Source organism: Phascolarctos cinereus, unplaced genomic scaffold (genome assembly GCF_003287225.1).
Source record: "Phascolarctos cinereus isolate Bilbo 61053 unplaced genomic scaffold, phaCin_HiC Scaffold_9;HRSCAF=440, whole genome shotgun sequence".
Lineage (NCBI taxonomy): Eukaryota > Metazoa > Chordata > Mammalia > Diprotodontia > Phascolarctidae > Phascolarctos > Phascolarctos cinereus.
Genome location: NW_027556402.1, coordinates 15232192 through 15253584, shown reverse-complemented (window position 1 = coordinate 15253584; position 21393 = coordinate 15232192). Strand labels below are relative to the sequence as shown.

Genomic DNA, 21393 nt, shown 5'->3' with positions numbered 1-21393 from the left:
GATAGATGATCAAAGAATATGAACTGTCTTTAGATGGAGTAATCAAAGTTGTCTATGGCCATATGAAAAAAAAAATTCTCTGACTTCACACTTCATTGAGAGAAATGCAAATTAGGAAAATTCTGAGGTACTGCCTCATACTTATTAGATTGGCTGATAAGACAGAGAAGGACAATGACAAATGTGGGAGGGGATTGGGAGAAGTGGGACATTATTGTACTGTTGGTGGAGTTGTGAGCTGAACAATTCTGTAGAGCAACTTGGAACCATGCTAAAAGGGCTATTAAACCATGCATACCCTTTCACCTGGCAATGCAACTACCACGTCTGTATCCCAAAACAGATGAAAAACAAAATGTAAAAAGATCTATATGTACAAAAATATTTATGGCAGCTCTTTTCTGATGGCAAAGAATTGGAAATAGAGTGGATAACCATCAAGTGGGTAATGGGGAGTGGCTGAACAAACTGTGGTATGTAATTATGATGGAATACTACTGAGATATAAGAGATGATGAGCAGGATGCTCTCAGGAAAACCAGGAAAGCCTTATATGAGCTCATGCAAAGTGAAATGTCCTGTGTGCAGAGATATTGTAAGATGATCAAGCGTGAAGAACTTAGCTATTCTCAGCAATGTGGTAATCAGGACAACTCTGGAGGACTTATGATGAAGAATGCTATCCATCCCCAGAGAATGAATTGATATGTCTGAATAGAGACTGAAGCAAGCTTTTTCATTTTGTTTTTCTTGAGTTTTTTTTCATCTATGTTTTCTTTCACAACATGACTGCCATGGAAATATTTTGCATGACTGCACACGTGTAATCTATATTGAACTGCTTGCTTTCTCAATGAGAGGGGGTGGGGAGGGAGGAAGAGAGAGAATTTGGAACTCAAAGTTTTAAAAACAAATGTTAAAAATCATTTTTACTTATAACTGGGGAAAATAAAATACTAAATAAAGGAGGGGAAGAAAATAATGGGGAAAAAAAAAGATTTGCACAAGCCAAGATCTAATCAGACAGTAAAAGAAATTCTAAGTTTTGGTTAATGGTTGTATTTCTGATCCTTGTATTTACTCATACAGGGCTGGGAAAATATTGATTCTTCCTTTTCTCAAACAGGTGATATGGAAACTGATGTCTCCTTGACTAAGACTTGGGTGACCCAAGTCTCGTACCTGAAGACCCTCATTTTCAAATAACCCACCTCCTATTGTGTTAACCAGTCAGAGCTGATTGGTGCACCTCAGGAGGAACTACTCGTTGAAGGGCATATAAACTGTGAGCCTGGCACCATAAGGGGTCTTTGTTCTCAGAGAGATGGCCAGATGAAGAGAGATGGGCAGGTGAAGCTGCCTTGGAAGTCAACTACTCCAATCTTCTCATTGAAAAGATGAGGACAATGAGGCTCTAAGAGTAATTGGCAAGGTCCCTTAGGTGGGCAGTCACAGGACCTGGATTCAGACCCACATCTTCTGGTTCCAAACCCAACATCTTTCCATTGCACCTTGAAACCTCTGTATGAACAGGTAGAAAAGAGCAGGCATGTACAACCAACAAGTCCACAGGGCACCCTAGTGACTAGAGAGCTGACAGTCTTCCTGATTGGTTCCCACTAGACCAAGGAGTGGCTTCTTTCTCACCCCACACCTATGCCTGGTATTAAGTACCTGCCCAAAGGAGTTGTTTTTTCCTTCTGCTTTTGATATGATGCCACCAAAAGAGTCTTTAAAAGAGAAGCTGTGAAAAGAAAATAATGTCTGTCCCCGAAACAATCATCAGATTGGCCCCTTAATCACTACAAAAAGGACCAAACAGGTAGGCATTCAAATATTGAGCGACAATTTGCAAAATGTCTGAGACTGAAATAAGTGAATATTGGCAAATCATCTGGATCTGCCCAGACTTGAAGATAATGTAATAATTTGTTTAAAAACATAGGGGGAAGAAGAGTTGGAAGAGAATGGGAGCACTAGATACATAGCTCAAGGAAGTCAAAGAAACAAAGGAAAGTCCCATGTGCACCAATATTTTCATAACAATACTTTCCATTGTAGCAAACAAGTGGAAACAAAGTAGACACCAATCAATTCTCTTTTTATTTATTCTGTATATACACATATATGATATATATATATATATACACATATGTATATGTAAAAAACACATATTTATATATAATATTTTACCTTTTAATAGAAGCTTCTATGGAAGCTACTTGCAAAAAAGGGGGAGCCAAGGACCAAGTATCTGTCTTCCACCAAATATGGAGAACAAGGAGAATTTATAGTGACCTTGATGTTCTATGAGCTGCTTTTCTGCAATAACCAGAACTCCTTTTATCTAAGTAGAAAATGCACTGCAGGGGATAGGGAGTAAGGGAGGAGTCACAGACATAACAGGGGCAAGTCAGGGAGCTTCCAGAAGCAGAGACGACAGTGCTTCTGGTGTCACCATTTGGAAGAAGGATTGGGGAACTCTTGGCAAATGGTCTCAATTTGGGGGTAAAAACCTTCAAGTGAGAGAGTGGGGTGAATGGATGCCCTGGGAGGCTTGAGAAGAAAGGAGAAACTTTGGAATGGCAACTATGGAGATTAGGATAGTGATTAGACAGGAATAAAATATTTCTTTTGAGGCAGTGAGGATCCAATTAAAATTAGGGAAGACAAGTTTATAATGAGCCTAGTTAGAACAAATCTCATAATTTCCTTCTGCTCTCTTCAGTTCCATGCAAAACGAAGAGGTATATGTCAGAAATAATCTATGGTTGGGGTTTGGTAAAGTGTGATTAGTGACAGGACAAGGGGACAAGTGATTTAGGCATAGAACATAATATAAAGTTGGTTTAGTTCACTAAGAAGTTGAGAGAAGATGAAAGTGTGTAGTCAGTGCTGGGATGAAGGCACGGAAAGAACTGGAAGGAAGAGAAATCAGAGTGAAGACAACGAACAGGTTTAGTGTTCTTAAGGCATAGGGAATGATAGAATGGTAAAAGGTTATGATTAGATAAATAAATTCAGAGTTCTTGAACAAGGAAGTGGAAAACATCTGAGTGATGACAAAATCAAGGATGTCACCGTTTCTGTATAACTGAAGCAGAGTAGGAGATCAGGTCATGGTCAATGAATGGATTGAGGAACTGGGCAGTTAGGGAACTTGGAAGTGTATCAATATGTATGTCAAACCTCCTATTATGGGAGAAGGAGGTGGGTAGGTAATAAATACTTTAAGCTAGGCAATGAAGTCCTTGAGGAAGGAAGGAGAATATCACCCTCAAATAATACCCTCAAGAGAAGGTTTGTGCAGTAAATTTTAGTTTGAATCTCAATGGAGAAGCAGTTGCTTAGTGAAGATGATATAGTATAGGCCTGCAGATTTTGGGTGACCCACGAAGAGTGTTGAGGGTGTAAAAGAAAGTGAAGATGTAACCAGTGCTTTGTCCATGCCCCACTTAACCCACTTTCCACTGGTCACTATTGTTCCCACCATGTAACTTGGCAGGTGAGTTGCCCTTGCACACTTCCGCCTATTTGTCACATGACCTGGGGCAATCAACCATCTTCAGTCTGTCTCTGGTCTGAGAGGATCTAGAATCATATCTTTTCACTGTGTTTTCGGTCATTACTGGTGTTGACCAGAGGCAAAGTGAGTGCAGCCACACGCCAATACAGCCTGCTACACTATGAGTGGCAGCAGTGAAAGGGCTTCTTCCCCTCCCTCCCTGTGCGGCCGCCCTCCAAACGACATGAGTGTCTGACATTCTCTCCAAGGTCAGACACTCAGTTCAGCATTTCTTTGTATGTGAGCAGTTGCTGTGGAGATTTTTTTGGTTCTAACCTTCAAGTTTTTGGAGTGACTTTGTAAAATGGATAATAAAAAGAAATGGAAGATCAAATCAGAACATAGAGGGTTTAATCCAGAGTGGACAAACAGATACTTGTTTACTTACACTAGAGACAAAATATTGTACCTTGTTTGCCAAGAAGTAATAGCCGTTCCAAAGCAATACAATCTTCGTCACCATTTCGAATTAAAACATCCTGACTTAAGCAAATTGGACACCAATGAAAAACAAACTGAAGCATCCAAATTGTTGAAAAATCTCTGCGGGGAGCAACAGTTTTTCAGGAAAGTAAACTCAGGAAATGAGGGAGCTAGTAATGTTAGTTTTCAGATTTCAAAAGAAATTGTTGCTGCTAGGAAGTCTTTTACTGAAGGAGACCTCATAAAGAAGTGTTTGTTATTGCAGTTTCTGGATTATGTCCCAATAAAAAAGTGTTTTTGAGAAATTGGTTAATCATTAATTATACCTTTACTTGGAAAGTTAGCCACTAAAAACCTGTCTGCAGCCCAAAGAATTTTAGCCTATTTTAATTTTGGCTTCTACCTACTACTAAGTTGTGCAGCTCTGGTATAGAGAGAGTCTGGAACTAACAGTGGAGGGAGAAAAATATTCTAGCTCTTTTCAATAAAATCCAAAATGAGTCAAGGTGTGAATGTAACTAGTGCTAGAAAGGGTAGCAGTGAAAACTTTGGAAGCAATGATGCCAGGAGAGAGCTATGTCTCAACGAGGAACAGAAGATGGAGGGAGTGGAAAAAAAATCAAATGAGAGGAATTTGTTAATTATGGAGAAGTCACTACAAAGGACGCAATAGAAGGAAAAGATAGACATTGTCCTTGAGTTCAGCAACAGGGAGTGAGGAATGAGGAGGATAGGGGTAAAGAAGAGAAAAGTTAAGGATTGGGAATGGTTTAAATATCATGGTCGAAGGCTTCAGATTCACTGGGAAGGGACCAGTGTAAGGGAATGGAAATATGCTAACCATCAGCAATGAGTTTAGGCAAAATGTCCATGGTTGGAAAAAGATTACTTACAAGAGATATTAGATTAGAGTTTTACAGGTTGTTCCTAGAGATTGAGCCTCCTAGTAGACAGACATGTTGTGTCCTGTGAGATCACAGGAATCCTGCCTCACAACAGACTGGTCAGGAGGCAAGGATGCCTTTCATGTTCTAGAGAAAGCCCTAGGCTGCAGAAGATGGAAGAGATTTTGTCCATAGTTGATAACCTGGGGCAGAGCCCTATTGATTTCGGAGGTGGATAGTGATGTTTTTCACACACACACACACACACACACACACTGCAGGAGATAATCCTCTAATGTAACCTGAAACTAAAAATCAACAGGCAGACACAGCAAGAGGGCAGAGGAGCACCTCCTTCAAGCCATAGCCTAGCACAAGAGGTGGCCTTGAATGTTGGGACAGAATAGCATCTATGGCAATCACTTATTGAAGGGTTGATACCTATCAATGTTGTGGGTCCTCATTAAAGATTACTAACTTGTGGGCTCATGGACGGTGTCACGATAAACATCAAAAGGGGTTTTTTAGCTACTGTGGATTCTTGGTGGAGGTGTGTGGGACATAAAAGAATGAAAAAATATATATTGCTTACTATGTACCAGATACTTTGAGATTATGGATACAAATACAAAAACAGGACAGTCACTGACACCAAAGAGCTTCCATTCTTAGTGTGAGAGACAATTTAAACAGGGGATCTGGGAAGTTGCAGAGTCAGAGAGTAGGCCTATAGGGCAACTAATATGTCCATCTTGGGAATGCTAGTGTTGATGTGATTATTGTTGCCAAAGCAAGAGGTGAAAATGGAGAAAGAGGGTGGGGTATTTTGTGCAGTGACATTGCATGAAGATGGCCAGAGTGCAGCAGCATGGTGGGTCTGGTTCAGGCTAGTTATGGAGAGCTCTCACCAATCACAGCCCAGGTCAAGAGCTGGAAAGCTGCACTGTGTAGTATTGGGAAAGATATTGGGAAAGGAATGGAATGATGCTGGCTGGTTGTATGAGCTACCCAATATTCTGAAGCCTCCCGAGTTGTCAAGAGAGGTAGATGGAAATGGAAGCCTCTGGATATTATTAACTAATCCTAGATCTGGGATTTGCTAAAGAAAATGAAATGGAATGGGGACTGTGAGCTCTGATGCATAAAGGGGCATGTCTCTTTTTCCTGACCCACAGTGAGTGTGGGTAAGATGACTATAGAACAGGTTGGGTTTCCTCTGACTGGCCCGAGGCAGCTCTTGCTAGACAGGATTTAAGATACTCACTGCTGCTCTGAGGACCTAGGAGAGTCTTCCCTTTGACCTCACAGCCCTGAAGATTTTCTTTGAAACTGGTGTGTAGAGACGTGGGGAAAGGTGAAATCCAAGTTCATATTGTTTCTATAAATGAATAGTGCAGCACAAGAAGGCTTCTCGACAGAATATCTGCTGAGAGACTGTTCACGACATAGACGGGGTGCTATTGTGACCATGAACTTAGCCGGGCATCCAACTGTCCAGCCTGGGAAAAGGAGTGAACAAGCTCCAGAAATAGATGGAGGTAGATGATAAAAAGAGAGTTCCTCTCACTGAAGCCCTTGAGGTCTGAGCCCTGACACTGAGGCAAAGCTGAATTAGGGGGGAGTCTTAAGACCTCTGGGTGAGGGCAACTTACCAGAATACTGTGCTATTGTAGACAAAGATGAAAGCAGTCTTACTGGTCATTTTCCAGATGAGGTAACCGAGGCCAGGGAGCTGAAGTGGCTGCCCACAGTCACCCAGAGAGAAAGTGGCAGTAGCAAGGATTCAGGAAGCCCTCAGACTCCAAATCCTAAACTCCCTCTGTCATATCTTGCTGCCTCCCTGAAGAGGTGTTGCATTTCTATTGTTAATAAACCTGTTTCTTCAATTGTTTTGTGAATCTTCCTGGGGAGGTAGCAGAAGGAAGCATGATTTCGATTTTCCTCAAGGCTGAAATCTGGGCAATTGCTGAATTATTTTTGAGAGGTTGAGATTTTGAACTCTGGGTTGCAGCGGTATGAGACCATCAGAAAGGGGGGAAAAATATACTGGCAGCCCATGAAATGGAAACAACACCGCTTGGAATGGATTGTGTTAGCATTGATCCATGCCAACAAAAATGGAGAAAGGACTCAGTTAGGTACAACATTAGGCCTATAATTCCATAGCAGCAGGGATGGTGCATCCAAAGTCGACTTTCAGCTCCACTAAGAGAGGCCATTCAGTTGAAGGAAGCATGTGTTCCTGAGTATATTTAAAGGATTAAAGGCAAGTGCACAACACCCAAGAAATGAGAGAAACATATAAACACACAAATGAGCAAAAAGAGTGAAACCTTGATTGTCAAAGAGAAAAGCCGATGGGAACAACTACTGATACACTGGTAGGGAAAAATCAGGAACCCTAATTCCCTCCAAATAAACCCACAGTGATTTCACAAGCTGTCATTTGATCACTGCTGTGAATGCACCAAAGCTGAAACAGACTGAGGTCCAGCCAACAATATAAGTTCCCCAGGAACATTATTTCTAGGTTTTTTTTTTCTGAACATAATTACCAAAAAGAGAGAGTGTTTCCATACACACAACAAAATAGAAAAGCAGAGGTGTGTATGGAGAGTTCTATTACACATTTCTTGCTTTAAAAAATGTATATAATACACAAGTTACATTCAAAATTGTCCTGCTTGTCAGTCTTCTCCTCTGAATTTCATTCTGTTCTCTTCAATGCTTTTTTTAAAAAAAAATATTTGTTTTGATTTATCAGCAATCACTTCCATAAGCTTTTGAGTTTTAAATTTTTCTCCCCCTCCCACTTCACCTCCCTCCCCAAGATGGCGTGCAATCTAATATAGGCTATACATATACATTCCTATTAAACATATTTTCACATTAGTGATGTTGTAAGAATTAGAACTAATAAGAGGAACCACCAGAAAGTGGAAACAAAACAGAAGAAAAAAAATAGCAAACAGTATGCTTCGATCTGCATTCAAACTCCATAGTTCTTTCTTTGGACGTGGATAGCATTTTCCATCAGGTGACTTGTGGAGATGTCTCAGATCCTTGTATTGCTGAGAAGGGTTGAGTCTATCAAAGTTAGTCATCACACAACGTGGCTGTTACTGTGTACAATACTCTCTTGGTTCTGCTCACTTCACTCAGAATCAGCCCATACAAGTCTTTCCAGGTTTTTCTGAAGTCCGCCTGTTCATCATTTCTTATCGCAAAATAGTATTCCGTTACATTCATATACCACAACTTGTTCAGCCATTCCCCAATTGATGGGCATCCTCTCAATTTCTAATTCTTTGCCATCACAAAAAGAGCTGCTATAAATATTTTTGTACATGTGGGTCCTTTTCCCATTTGTATCATCTCTTTGGGATATAGCCCTAGAAGTGCTATTGCTGGTTCAAAGGTCTTCAATGTTTTTTTAAAAACGTTTCAATGACCCTTGCTTTTTTATCACTCTTGCCACCTTCCTCAATCCCAATAACACCCAGTATTAAAAAAGAAGAAAAAAACAAAGCCTTTGTACCTTATAAACATATTGAGGCAAAATTAATCAGAGTAGTCCCCATGCCTGCTTCCAAATATGTATGTCTCTTTCTGAACCTTGACTCCATTACTTTTGTGTCAGAGGGTAGGTAACATACATCATCATAATTCCTTTCAAGACATGCATTGATCAAAGTTCTTCTTTGCGTCATTGGTTTTCTTTGCAGGGCTGTCCTTGTAGTGGTTGTACTGGTTCTGCTCACTTCACTCGCATCAGTGCATGTTACTGAGGATTCTCCACAAAATAATCTCTTTTTATTGTTTCTTATGACGTGAGAAAGTTCTATTGAATTTGTAGGGCACAATTTGTTCAGCCATTCCCAAATTGAAATCTTCCTTAAATACTAATTCTTTCACCTCTTTTTGGCCCTTTTAATGCCCGTTCAGGATCAAGAAATTTGATTTGCTTGCAACCATTTGCCACCTCCTAACTCCCAAGAGCAGCTAGGCGGCATGATGTATAGAGCACCAGGCTTAAAATCAAGAAGGTTCATCCTTATGAATTAAAATCTGGCCTCATACACTTACTAGCTCTGTGACCCTGGGCAAGTCACTTAACCCTGTTTGTCTCATTTCTTCTTTTGTAAAATGACCTGGAGAAGTAAGGGGAAAACTGCTCTAGTATCTTTGCCAAGAAAACCCTAAGTGGTGTCGCAAAGAGTTCAACATGACCAAAAAACAACAGAATAACCTCTATTCCAAACTGTTTGAGTGTGTTCAATGATCTTTTACCTGTTTCAGATAAATGTGAGCTTCCTGTGAAGCCTGCCTCCCCACCCATTCCTCTAAATTTGTATACTCTTCTAACACACTCCAGTTATAAGGAAATAATAAGTTCCACCTCTTTTTCCTTATCTCTACAATAATGTATGGCTTTTACCCTCCATTTTCTTTTTGTTCTTAAAAAGTGCAGAATAGAACCAGTCCACTTCTGTTTTTTCTTATGTACTTCCATGCAGATACCTTGAAAATATTAGGGTTCTGAAGGATTATTTGTTTCTTCTCTCCCTATTAGGATGTTAGCACTATATTATCATGCAGTTTTAGCTAGTTGTTCAAATACATTTGCCTTTCAAAGTTTCTCTGGATCTGTGTGCTTATATTTCAAAGTTCCAACCTAACTGGTAATTTTGTGAGAAATTCTGTGTGGTCCTTTTTTGCCATTGAAAGTTTACTTTTCTAGTATAGCATTGTACTCAGTATTGCAGGGTAAGTAATTCTTGGTTGTAAACCTATTATATATTCTTCATTTTGAACTATTGCATTCCATAATTTCTCATGTGTAGAAGAAGCTGCCAGGTTTTGTGTGATCCTAACTATAGATCCTTAATACTTGAACTCCTTTTTGGATGATTGCTCTATATTTTTCTTAGATAGAGAAGCTCTGGGTTTTGGTTATGATGTTTCTGGTGCTTTTCCTTTTGTGGTTTCTTTCTGAAGTTCAAAGTGGAGTTGACGTGGCTTCTTCACTTTGCCCTCTGGTTCTAATATTTCTGTGCAATTTTCACCTATTATATTCTTCAAATATAATGTTTACACTTTTTAAAAAGTCATAAACTTCAATGAGTCATATGATTTTTAAATTATGTCTCTGCAACTGGTGGAGCATCACTAGTTTAAAAAAACTGGGGATAATGACAATTTTCTTTGGCAAAGGACTCATTTGTCAAGTATGTAGGCGACTGAGCCAAACTTGCAAGAATAAGAGCCATTCCCCAACTGGTAAATAGTCAAAGGATATGAACAGGCAGTTTTCAGAAGTAGAAATTAAAGCTATATATAGTCATATAAGAAAAAAATTCTGTAAATCACTACTGGTAAGAAAAATGCAAATTAAAACAACTCTGAGATACTACCTCCTACCTGTGAGACTGGCTATTTTACAAGAGTAAAGAAAAATTACAAATGCTATTGGGAGCATGGAAAAATAGGCACATTAATGCATTAGTGGTGGAGTTGTGAATTGGTCCAACCACTTTGGAGAATATTTGGAGATATGCCCAGAGGACTATAAAACTGTCCATTCTCTTTGACCCACTACTAGCTTGATACCCCAAAGAGATCAAAGAAAAGGGAAAAGGACTTACAAACATAAGAACACTTATAGCAGCTCTTTTTGTCGTGCCAATTTATAATCTGTTTCCATTACCATTTGTTATTCCTTGGGTTTTCTGGAGAAACTTGGTCTGTGGTTGGGTTATTTAGGAACAGTAAGCGTCATGAATTATCAATATTGCCCTAAGAACTTTTTCCTTCTAGTTATTATTATCTCAAATGCTATTTCATGAGCAGTAAGTAGGTGATCTGAAGAAGCAGGTGAACAAAAAAATTTTAAGACATTTTGTACAGAGGTCATATTGAGGCCTTTTGCCCTGTGGTAACATCCCACACTGTGTGGAAATGCCAGATCTTTCCTTGGCCACAATGGCTCATTTACCCAGAAAACCAATTGACAGGGAGGGCTGCCAGCTTCCCACGGGAGCTCCCTGAGACTGCGCTGCATATTCCCAGTCGGATTTATGATATGGATCAATTTTTAGTAATCAAAATGTTAGTGTCCTTCCATAAATTCTGGGAAAGGATTGTTGATTCAAACTGCTACCATCTAAAATAATTAACAGATTTGTCATAATGGACCTGCATAAAAATACAATGTGCTCTTTTCCCCCCAGAGTGCATACTGAATGTTTAGTGTGTCAGCATGATAAAATTTCAACTTAATCAACCAGTCTTCATTTATTAAGCAAACTACAATGGGCCAGGCTTTCTAGGGTCTAGGAATGGAGTCAGTCAGTGAGCTAGTATTTACTAAGCATCTACTATGTGCTGGACACTATGCCAACATTTGGAGGTACAAAGAAAGGCAACAAAGTCACCAACAAAAATCAAATACTGTCTGTTTTCGAAGAACTTAAATTCTATCAGTGGAACCAGCTTATAAGCATATTATATTTTACGTACCCATGTTTTTATTTCTGTGCCTGTGGAGATTAACATTTTCAGTCACTTAAAATTTTGGATAGTTATTTAAAGTGCTGACAGGTTAATGGCCTTGCCCATGGTCACAAAGCTGGCACTGGAAGCCAGGTGCCCCCGACTCCAAAATGGCTCTTTTACCACTGTGCCATGTTGCATATAGGTGTCTCAATATATATAGGTTCCTATTATGATATGTCATTTCATCCTGAAAGCCCAGTTCTAAAATATATTGCTGCTTCTTAGACCAAGAAGCTTTACATCTTCTTTTCCTTACGTTATTCTCATCTGCGCGGTGAATTAGAACTGAAACATGGAAATAAGGACAAAAGACATCCAATATGCTGTGAGCTGAATTTATTATATAGAGAGTATAAAGGAGAGCTTTAGCCCTTTGGGGGAATGATTCATGTTAATATAACAAGCTTGGAGCTACCGTCTAATGCTCAATAATAGAGGCTGCTAAGTAGGCAGATTGAGAGATTCACAAATTAGTAGACTTGTAGATTCATAGAAGGATTGAATCAGTCTTCCAGGCAAACCTAGAAGTAAATAGAAAATGTTACCTTAATGAGATTTTATTCCATGATATTGTTTTGGGGGTAATCTGTTCCAGTTATTGTTGCTACAAGCTGTTAAGTCTACTCAGGAGAAACTTCCATGGAAGTTTTTATATTTGATTTTGTATTTCATTCTGGACATAATAGAGAACTTCTAGAATTTATGGAGAGGGGACAGGGAATTGAATAAGCACCATGGTCACAGATAAGCTTTAGGAATATTATCCCTTTGCTAAGTCAATGGAGGATGGACTCAGCAAAACCTTCTGCAGGAACAGAGGCGTTCAGATTCTGGCTAATCCAAGTCATTCGGCTATTGAGAAGCAAATCTGAAGTTCAACCAGGAGGTTTGTTTTTTTAAATTGCAAAATCTGGTATTCTTTCTACCACACCATCCACCCACCATGTTGTTGGTAAGTACAACTTATCTTTACCTGTGTTTATTGAGGTTCTCCTCAGGGTGCATTTTGAAGATTTCTTAATATGAGGGAATTCCAGGATTTGGATCATATCCAGGATTCTCAGGACCTCCAACACTTCCAGGATTTGAAGCATATCCAGCACTCTCATGATCTTCAGAATGTTCAGAATGTTCATGAGACCTACTATCCTGAAAATAGCAGACATAAGGTTGGGAAATTCTGGTTCATTTATAGTATTGTTAATTTCTTAGTATCCATGATAACACTGAAAAATTAGCTATAATACAAATGGGATTGGATTAGTACAACTGCTCATCCATGACAGGATTATTTGGATCATCTGACTCACCTATCTGAGCTCTAGAGTAGACCTGACTTATGCATATATGTTCACTCATTAATATAATTCCATAATATCTCTCAATCAACTAAATGGAGAGCACCTACTAGTTCATCATATATGATTTATTTAACAAGCTGGAGAAGCCTCATTTCCAAATACTAATTATTCCTTTCATAATTCTCAATTTAAAAAAAAAGCTTAGACAGTTCTCTTCTCCATATTTTCTCACAGATGAAAAAAGAAAAGGCAAACCATATACTATCCCTGACTCCACTGGGAGAAAGACGAAAAAGAAAAAGCAGAGACTTGCCCTGATTCCACAGGGAGAAGATAATCAAAGACCATGGTCACTACTGTAACTCCTGGCTTCTCTGTTCTTATGCATGATATAGTGGAAAGAATTAAACATCACTAGGATTAAAGAACCTGGCTTCAAATCTTGCCTTTAATACCCATTGCCTGTGTGAACTTGGTTGAGTTATTTAATCTTGAGGGGCCTCAGTTTCCTCAGCTGTGAAAAGAAGGGGTTAAATGAGATGGCCTGTTAGGGTCCTCCCACCTCTAGATCTCTGATACTGTGAGAGTCATGGTGGCCTCTACAGGAAAGAATTTAGAAACAAAGTTTATAGATGAATCTTCAGCAGGAGATTCCTAGACTGAGTGAGATGCAACCTTAGAAATCTGGTCCATCATCACTGAAACTCAGAACAGGAAAAGTGAAGCAACCTGTTCAGTGATGCAGAGGTAATAAGCAGCAGATTGAAACCTGAGTGACTGGAAAAGAATGATGGCAGCAACTGGGGGTGGAAATGCTCACTGATGTAAACTGAAATTCTTCTTTAAGATCAGTTTTAACGCATCTAGTAAATTTATTCTCATGTTTGAAGAACATTGGCACAAAAATCCACCATGAAGAATTAATGAAAAGTTGTTTTCAGGATAAAATTATTCTATTTTGTGGACAGAACTCTTCATGCTCCAATGAGTTATCTCCGGCATTCTGTAGCAGTCTAATAGCTATGAGTGCTTTGAGAAAGCACATTTAACTTGAAATCCTTATATATAGTCAGGAGACAATGAAAAGGAGGACTGCACCGTTTCATAGAAAACATGGCAAAAATCTTCCATTGCTTAGCACAATTCTGTTTAGCCACAAAAATATGGCCAGAAATCAGTTTGGGGTCCAGAAGCAAGCACATAGTAGAGTAACTAGATTAGGTAGCTGTAATTTGAGGTGACAATTCAACTCCTCACTTTCAAAACACAAACCAAACCAAATCAAGTCATTTCACAACATTTGTTATGATCTTCCTTTGTCAGGATCTTAGGCATGTAAATACAAGTCACTTAGGACCCCATGAATGAGCAGAGAACCCTAAAGCATCCAATAAGCCCAGAGAACACCTCTGATGTCTCTTGGGCTTAGAATGAGTTAGTGAAATCCTATAGAATCATTGGCAAAGTGGTGTGCAATTTAGGGAAGCAAGGAGAAGAGATTGAATTTGCATATCATTTCTTCCAGTAAACATTTCACTTGTAGGGCAGCTAGGTGGTGCAGTGGATAGAGCACCAGCCCTAGAGGCAGGAGGACCTGAGTGCAAATCTGTCCTCGGACATATAACACTCACTAGCTGTGTGAGTCTGTGCAAGCCACTTAATTCCAATCACCTCACCGGAAAAAAAAAACAAAGCAACAAACACATTTCACTTGCTTTAACATGGTTATTGTAATGTAGCAATTCTATCCCAGTCAATGAATCCAGAAAATAAATGTTTACAGAGATTGTGTATGCACTGCTTGGAAACCCCTAGTGTAATGAATGCCTCACACTTATTGAATGGAACAAGCATTTATTTCTGCTTCATTTAAATCATCATTTGTTCAGGAATGGTGAGTGATTAGATATTTTGGGGAGAAAAGATTAAAGATAAAGAGAAGGAAAAATACTAATAAATTACAATATATTAAATCCAATACATTACATGTTAAACACACTAAATTATAATTTTACATTATGATGATGCCAATTATGTTTCTGTTCACATAAAGAAAAATATTTCTAGGGATACACATTATTGAATATTAAATTGCTTTGCATATATTTAGAAATGTCTTACCTCTTCAGATGAAGAACTGCTGTCAGCTCTCTTTGGAAAAGAAAAAGATCAACAGACTCAGTTAAATGACATGTGTTTGGAAAAAAAACACCCCACACCCAAGCAGTGAATTGAGTTAACTCTCTGAATTATGGAATGAGTTACCCCAACACTGAGGGAAGAGCAGAATTTTGTCTCAAATAGCTAGATAAACATTGATTATCTCTACTTTATTTTGGGGAAATGTAGAACCAATCTCTTTAAGGGCAGGAAAAAGCTGTGAGTATAAAATGAAGAGTTTGTTAGCTGAGGCTACAGACATAAGGAATTTTTCTGGATTCTTCAGAGACCAGTACAGATAGTAAAAACAAAACAAAACAATAAATTAAAATTTACTAATCCAGAAACATGGGAATGCAAATATAAAGCCAAGTCTCCAGATGCTAAAGGACCATTTTTGGAAAGAGGGCTCCCAACACCAGCCCCTTCTCCATTTCCCTGAGTACTTACAGCCTGGATAGCCAGGAAAGCCATTAGGAAAGTTATAAGGAAGAGCTTCATGGTTCTAGGCTCCTGTGGAATGGAGAGGAGAGAAATCTCTGATGTCTTCAGTCTGTTTTCTGCTTTGTGTCATATTTGTCTTTCCAATGAAGAAGGAACTTAGGTAAATAAATTAACTCCCATTTCTGTGGTACTATTAAGTTTTAAAGTGTTTTCATTTCAAGAACTGATGAGCAAATATTATTGTTTTCATTTTACAGATAAGAGAACTGAGTCTCAAGTGTCTTGTATCTATATAGCTAGAGCTGGTCAGAGCCAGAATTTGGTTACAGGACACCAAATGAAGAACCTTCTTGCACAAAGTAAGCAATTTCTGTCTCTTTCTCTCTCGCTTTCTAATTACACACAGCACACACACACACACACACACACACACACACACACACACATGTTTCTTGAGGTTTGAGAAATAACATATTTAAAAATTCAATTTCATTTTATTTTCAGTTCCAAATTCTCTCCCTCTCCCTCCTTCCCTCACTTTGGAAGGTAAGGAAACAAAGGCCATCACAAATATATACAGTCACATGAAACAAATTTCCTTAATAGCTGAGAGAGAGAGAAAATGGAAGGAAGGAAGGAAGGAAAGAAGGAAGGAAGTTAAAAAAGAAAAAAGGAGGAAAGGAAAGGAGATATCAAGGAGGTGAGGAAGAAGAAGAAGGAAGAGACAGAAGCACTTTAATTCTGTTTAATGACCCTTGGTTTTTACGACCATAGTCCATGTCAATCATACCTAATCATCTGAAATTGAAGAGATGGAACTCAGGAAACACTAAAGTATCCAGGTTCACTGAACTGTTCCATTACGACCTAGGAACATTTTTCTGTCTCCTGTGATTTCTGTGCTCAGAAACCTGAGGTAATAATAACAGCTAACACATACAGGGGAAAGGAAAAGGATATTAACTTCAAGGTCTCCCTGAGATAGAGTCCTTCAGAGGAAGAAATTCTACCAATGTACCTTCTCTGCAACTCAGAGTCCTAGAAAGTTGCCTGGGACCTTAAGAGATGAAGTGATTTCCCAGGGTCACACAGCCAGGGTGAGTGAGAAGGATCAGAATTTCTGGCTCTGAGACCAACTCTTCACTCATCCTGTCTTGGCTTTCTGTACCTCACATGTATCTAGTGCTATGAAGTTATCAAGGTCCTTTACATGAATTATCTCTCTCTGTTCCTTACATCTTAAACTTGCAAGGTAAATGCTGCAATGTATTTTACAGATGAGGGAAGTGAGTCTCAGAGAAACAAATATTTCACTTATCTATAGGTGAGGACTTCAGACTTGTAGTATCATAGCTCACATTTACAGCTCACATTTACAAAGGAACTTAAAAATACTTCTGACATCCACTGAGACAGCCACGTGGCACAGTGGAGAGAGACGTGACCATGCAGTCAGGAAATTCTGTGTTCCTTGGACATTCATTAGTCTGTGATTCTGGGCAAATCAATTAACCTCTGCCTCCCTCAGTTTCCCCATCTGTGATATTAGGATGCTAAATTGTACCTCCTTCCTAGGGCTGTTATCAGGATGAAATGAGATATTTCTAGAGAGCTTTGCAAATTTTAACATGCAATATAAATACTGGCTATTAAGTGTTATCTTATTTCATATTCACAATAGGGAATAAGGACAAATACTATTACCCAGGATTTAGGGATATGGAAATTACAATATAGGGAAGACCTCCTGATAGGAAATGGCTGAATCTGGACTCAAACAGGGCTTTTCTGACCCTGTCAGTCAATAAGGTAACCAAGTATTCCTCAAGTACTCACTAAGAGCAAGGCATAGTGGCATTGGTAAGTGTGACAAAGACATGAACTGAAGAGTCTTTGCCCTCAAGGAGCTTACATTCTATCAATAACATATGCACACAAGCTCCAAGTGACATAAAAGCTATGTTCAAACTCTAAATTACAGGTTACTATATACAAACTACATCAAAAAGAAATAAAGGCATTTTCTTTGTGGAGGAGGCACTAGAACTTGGGTGATTAGGAAAAGTCTCAGGTGGGAGATGTGACTGATGACGAGCTTTGAGGAAAAGTGAGAGATTTCAGGCAGAAGAGATGAGGAGGAAATACATTCCAGTCTCGGGGGCCAGCCTGTGCAAAGCCATGGAGAAGACAGATGGAGGGAGAGTCATGTGTAAAGAAGAGCAAGGAGAAGGCCAGTTTGCCTGGACTGTATTTCTACATGAAAGTAAGCAGTGTATAAAAAACCTAGAAATTAAGGTCTGAGCCTGCTGTGAAACAGAAGGGTCATATCTTATCCTAGAGCCCCTGGAACTTAAGGACCACCACAGTGACCTGGCAGAGCTGTACCTGAGGAATATCCTGTTGTCAGCTGTGTGGAGGATGGACTGGAGAAAGGACTAGAGGCAGGGAAATCAATGAGGATGCTATTGTAGTCATTCAGGTGGGAGGTGATGAAGGCCTGACCTCCTCTAAAAGGGCATGAATGTGAGAGATGTGGCAGACCCAGAATCATCCACATCTGGTAAGTAAATGGAAATTTGGGGAGAAGGAGTAGTTATGGGTGAGGATGAATTCTTACATCGGGGTAACTAGCTAAATGGGGCTCGATTGGGATAACATTTATAAAGAGCATAGCACAAAGACTGATTCACAGCAGGTACTTAAGAAATTCTCATTTCTTTCCCTCTCCCTGACCTTCTCCCCCACTCTAACAGAAATAGGTAAGTTCAGAATAGGTGTGGGGTTGGGGTGGGGAGGGAAGATAACGACTTCTGTTTTAGTCCTGGAGAGTTTGAGTTGACCACAGAGCAGCCACTTCCGAATGTCCAATAGCTCATTACATGGTGATGTGGAACTGGAGCTCAGGAGAGACAACATGACCTCATGGCTAGAAATGGCAAAGTAGAAGCCTTAGGTTCAATGGAAAGAAAAATATCCTAGCAATTAGAGCTATCTAAAAGAAGACTGGTCTGCCATGGTAGGTAGTGAGCCCCATTCCCCTTTGTCACCACCACCACTAGACACCATGCACAGTCTGGATGGCTATTTGTAGAGTATATTGTTGAGAATATTCTGTTCCATTATAAATCACACTAGATACTCCAATGTGGGCCCTTGCTACTCTGCTGTTGATTTGTTTCAATCATGTCTGACTCTTAGTGACCCCATTTGGGTTTTTTGTGGCATTATTGGAGCATTTAACTCCATTTCCTTCTCCAGTTCATTTTAAAGATGAGGAACTGAGGCAAACAGGGTTAAATGACTTGCCCAGGGTCACACAGCTAACAAGTGTCTCAGGCCAGATTTAAACCCATGTAGATTAGTCTTCCTGATTCTTAGCCCACTGTTCTACCAACTGGGATAATGGAATTTCATGACATTATAGCTGATTTCTTTCCTTTACAACATATTGTCACTCAATCTTTGTAGTTACTTACTTCTAACAAACACATGGCACCAGAAAATAAAAAAAAAACTTGAGTTAATTGAATTTTTAAAAAATATAAGTTGGGGACAGCAACACTCTACAATTTGATAAGAATATTCAATTTACTTTTTGCTAAATGTAATAATATTTAATATGCTTGAGGAGGAGACTTGAGAGTAGAAGGAGACAGTCAAAGAAAAGAGTCCAAGCAAACGAAACAAAAATACATTTGCTGGGAAAAGAAGAGTAGCAAAGGACAACCCTGAGGCGGAACAAATCAGAGAAAGGAAAGCTAGAAGAGAGGAGTATCTGGGCAGCAGAGGAAGGGAGTAAGTTAAGCAGATGACCTTCCTTCAATGGGACAACAAGCCATTTCAGGAGAAGACTTCCAAAATTTCTGCATTGGGAAAGAAGAGAGAGGACCATAAAGGGGTATGGTGACATGACATTAAAAGAGAAAACCAACAGCTGAGCTGATCTTCAGAATGAGGAGACTAGCAAAGACTCAAGTGCACAACAGTATGCCAGATTGTCCAGTTACTCCAATTTTTTTTACTAGTTATATTTTTAGGGGATTTGTACTTAGCTATTTTCATGACCTTAATGGGCCTCTTAGTACCTTAAAATGTGTAGAATCCATGTTTCCCCCTGGAAAAAATGGGCCATCTCAAGTTCTCTAATATCTTACCAAGCATGAGACATCAGGCAAGTTACTCAAGCTGCCTGAGCCTCCGTTTCCTCATCTGGAAAATGATTTGCTTAGTCTAGATGGCTTCTGAGGTTTTGTTGTTGGTTTTTTTTGCAGTTCTAGATCTATCATTCTATCATATCTCCCTTTCCCCAAAACCAATATTTATATATTCAATATTAAAATAGTATCATTTCTTTATAAACCATTATTATCTTACACATATTTCATTTTATCCCTCACATGCATTTTTCATAGATAAGATGCCCATACCATGATAGGTTAGAATAAAAAATTACTTAATATATAGAAAATGTTACCTAAGACAGAAGACTGGAAAAACAAATCCTCTTTCAAGAGATGATGGATTTCAGGGTATCTCAGAGCTATTTAAACTTTGCTATTAATGATATGCTAATTTTATGGTTGTAAATAATGTCAATAGTGACCTTGAATTGTCATCACTATGGATGAATATTGATTTTGTGCCCATTTTCAGTACCTACATATGCCAAGAAGTCATTTAACAAAGCAAATTTCACAACAGACTGTAGAGTTGAATCCTCCAAGGTGAAAACTAAAATATCAAATGCTTAATCCTTGTGTCAGTCTGGCAGGTAGATGCGTAAAGGATGTGATGACTCATAATTGGGATGTAAGTTTTTTAAATACAGTTTATAAGTGTCTGAGGTAGGATTTGAACCCAGATGTTGCGAACTTCAATTGTAGCACTCTATCTACTATGGCATACTGCCTACAGATGTATTGTAGAAAGTATACTTCTTCAGGTTTGACTTAGTCTAGGTGCCCCCTTGGATCTCCTCCAGTCTGACATACTGTGATACATTAATCATAGCACTTATTAAATATCTGCAATATACTGGCCAGAATGAGGCTGATGACTTTGGGCAGCTCTGCCTCACTTAAATCCAATTCACACACAAGTCAAGACATCACCCTCATAATGTCATTGGTCCTCTTCAAGAGTGAAAGACCACCACCAACAACAACAAGCAATATGCAAAGCTGAAAGGAAGTACAGCCTGAGATCAGGGTTCAGAGCCTGCTTCTAGCCCAGCCTGGCTGAGTACATGGTGGGGAGTCACTTAACCTCTTAGCACACTAGAAAACTCCCAGTTACTATACCATTCAGTCAAGTCTGGGATCCACATCAGTATAGAGAATTTCCACAGAAGAAATCCCTCATGTCCATAGTGCACTAGAAAGCAAGAAAAAATTTTTGAAAGAATTATGAGTTACTATAGACCAGCAACATAAAACAAAATTATCTCTGCTCTCAATTATAGTCACTGGTTAGAAGAGGGAGGAGTGTACAATATACAAAAGTAGATAAACCTAATGAAATCTGAAGAGGGAGAGAATACTAATAACTGGAGGATCAGAAGAAAAAATTCATCAGCAATATAATGTCAGACCTGAGCCTTCAGGAAAGGTAAAGGTCCTTTAATGTGGAGGCAAAAAGGATCTATCTGTTGCTGCATTGAAGGCAGGCAGGACAGAGTGTGCAAATACATGGTGGTGGGAGATGGAATTTTGAGTTTGGGAAATGCTATTAAGTCCAGCTTGGCGAGAACATGGTGTACTTGAAAGGAATAATATGAGAGGAGAAAAGGTAAGAAAAATTACCCTGGAGTAAGATTGTGAAAGACAGTGGAATTCGTATTTTAGCCTGACTCTTTTGCTGCATCATTATCTTCACATATGATCCTCCAAGTCTGAGTCTTGAAACCTTTTCAATTCTCTCTACGTTTCCTCAACTAGAGTCCTCTTCAACTCCCGTGGTTTCAATGATCCCCTCTTAGCAGATGATTTCCAGATCTCTACACTCAATCTTTATCTCTCTCCAAAAGTCTAGCTATATGTTACCAATGCCTTCTTGGAATCCT

At 39.1% G+C, this 21393-nt stretch overlaps 1 long non-coding RNA gene across 1 annotated transcript; it reads right to left on the bottom strand.

Moving 5' to 3' along the window:
• Positions 1 to 11746: 11746 nt before the first annotated feature.
• Positions 11747 to 19881, bottom strand: LOC110209859 (uncharacterized). The gene is made up of 5 exons (XR_002324945.2): positions 19807 to 19881; positions 15339 to 15401; positions 14850 to 14879; positions 12401 to 12576; positions 11747 to 11948 (listed from the first exon to the last, which is right to left on the bottom strand). It is a non-coding gene; the product is annotated as an uncharacterized LOC110209859 (long non-coding RNA).
• Between the last annotated feature and the right edge of the window lie 1512 nt (positions 19882 to 21393).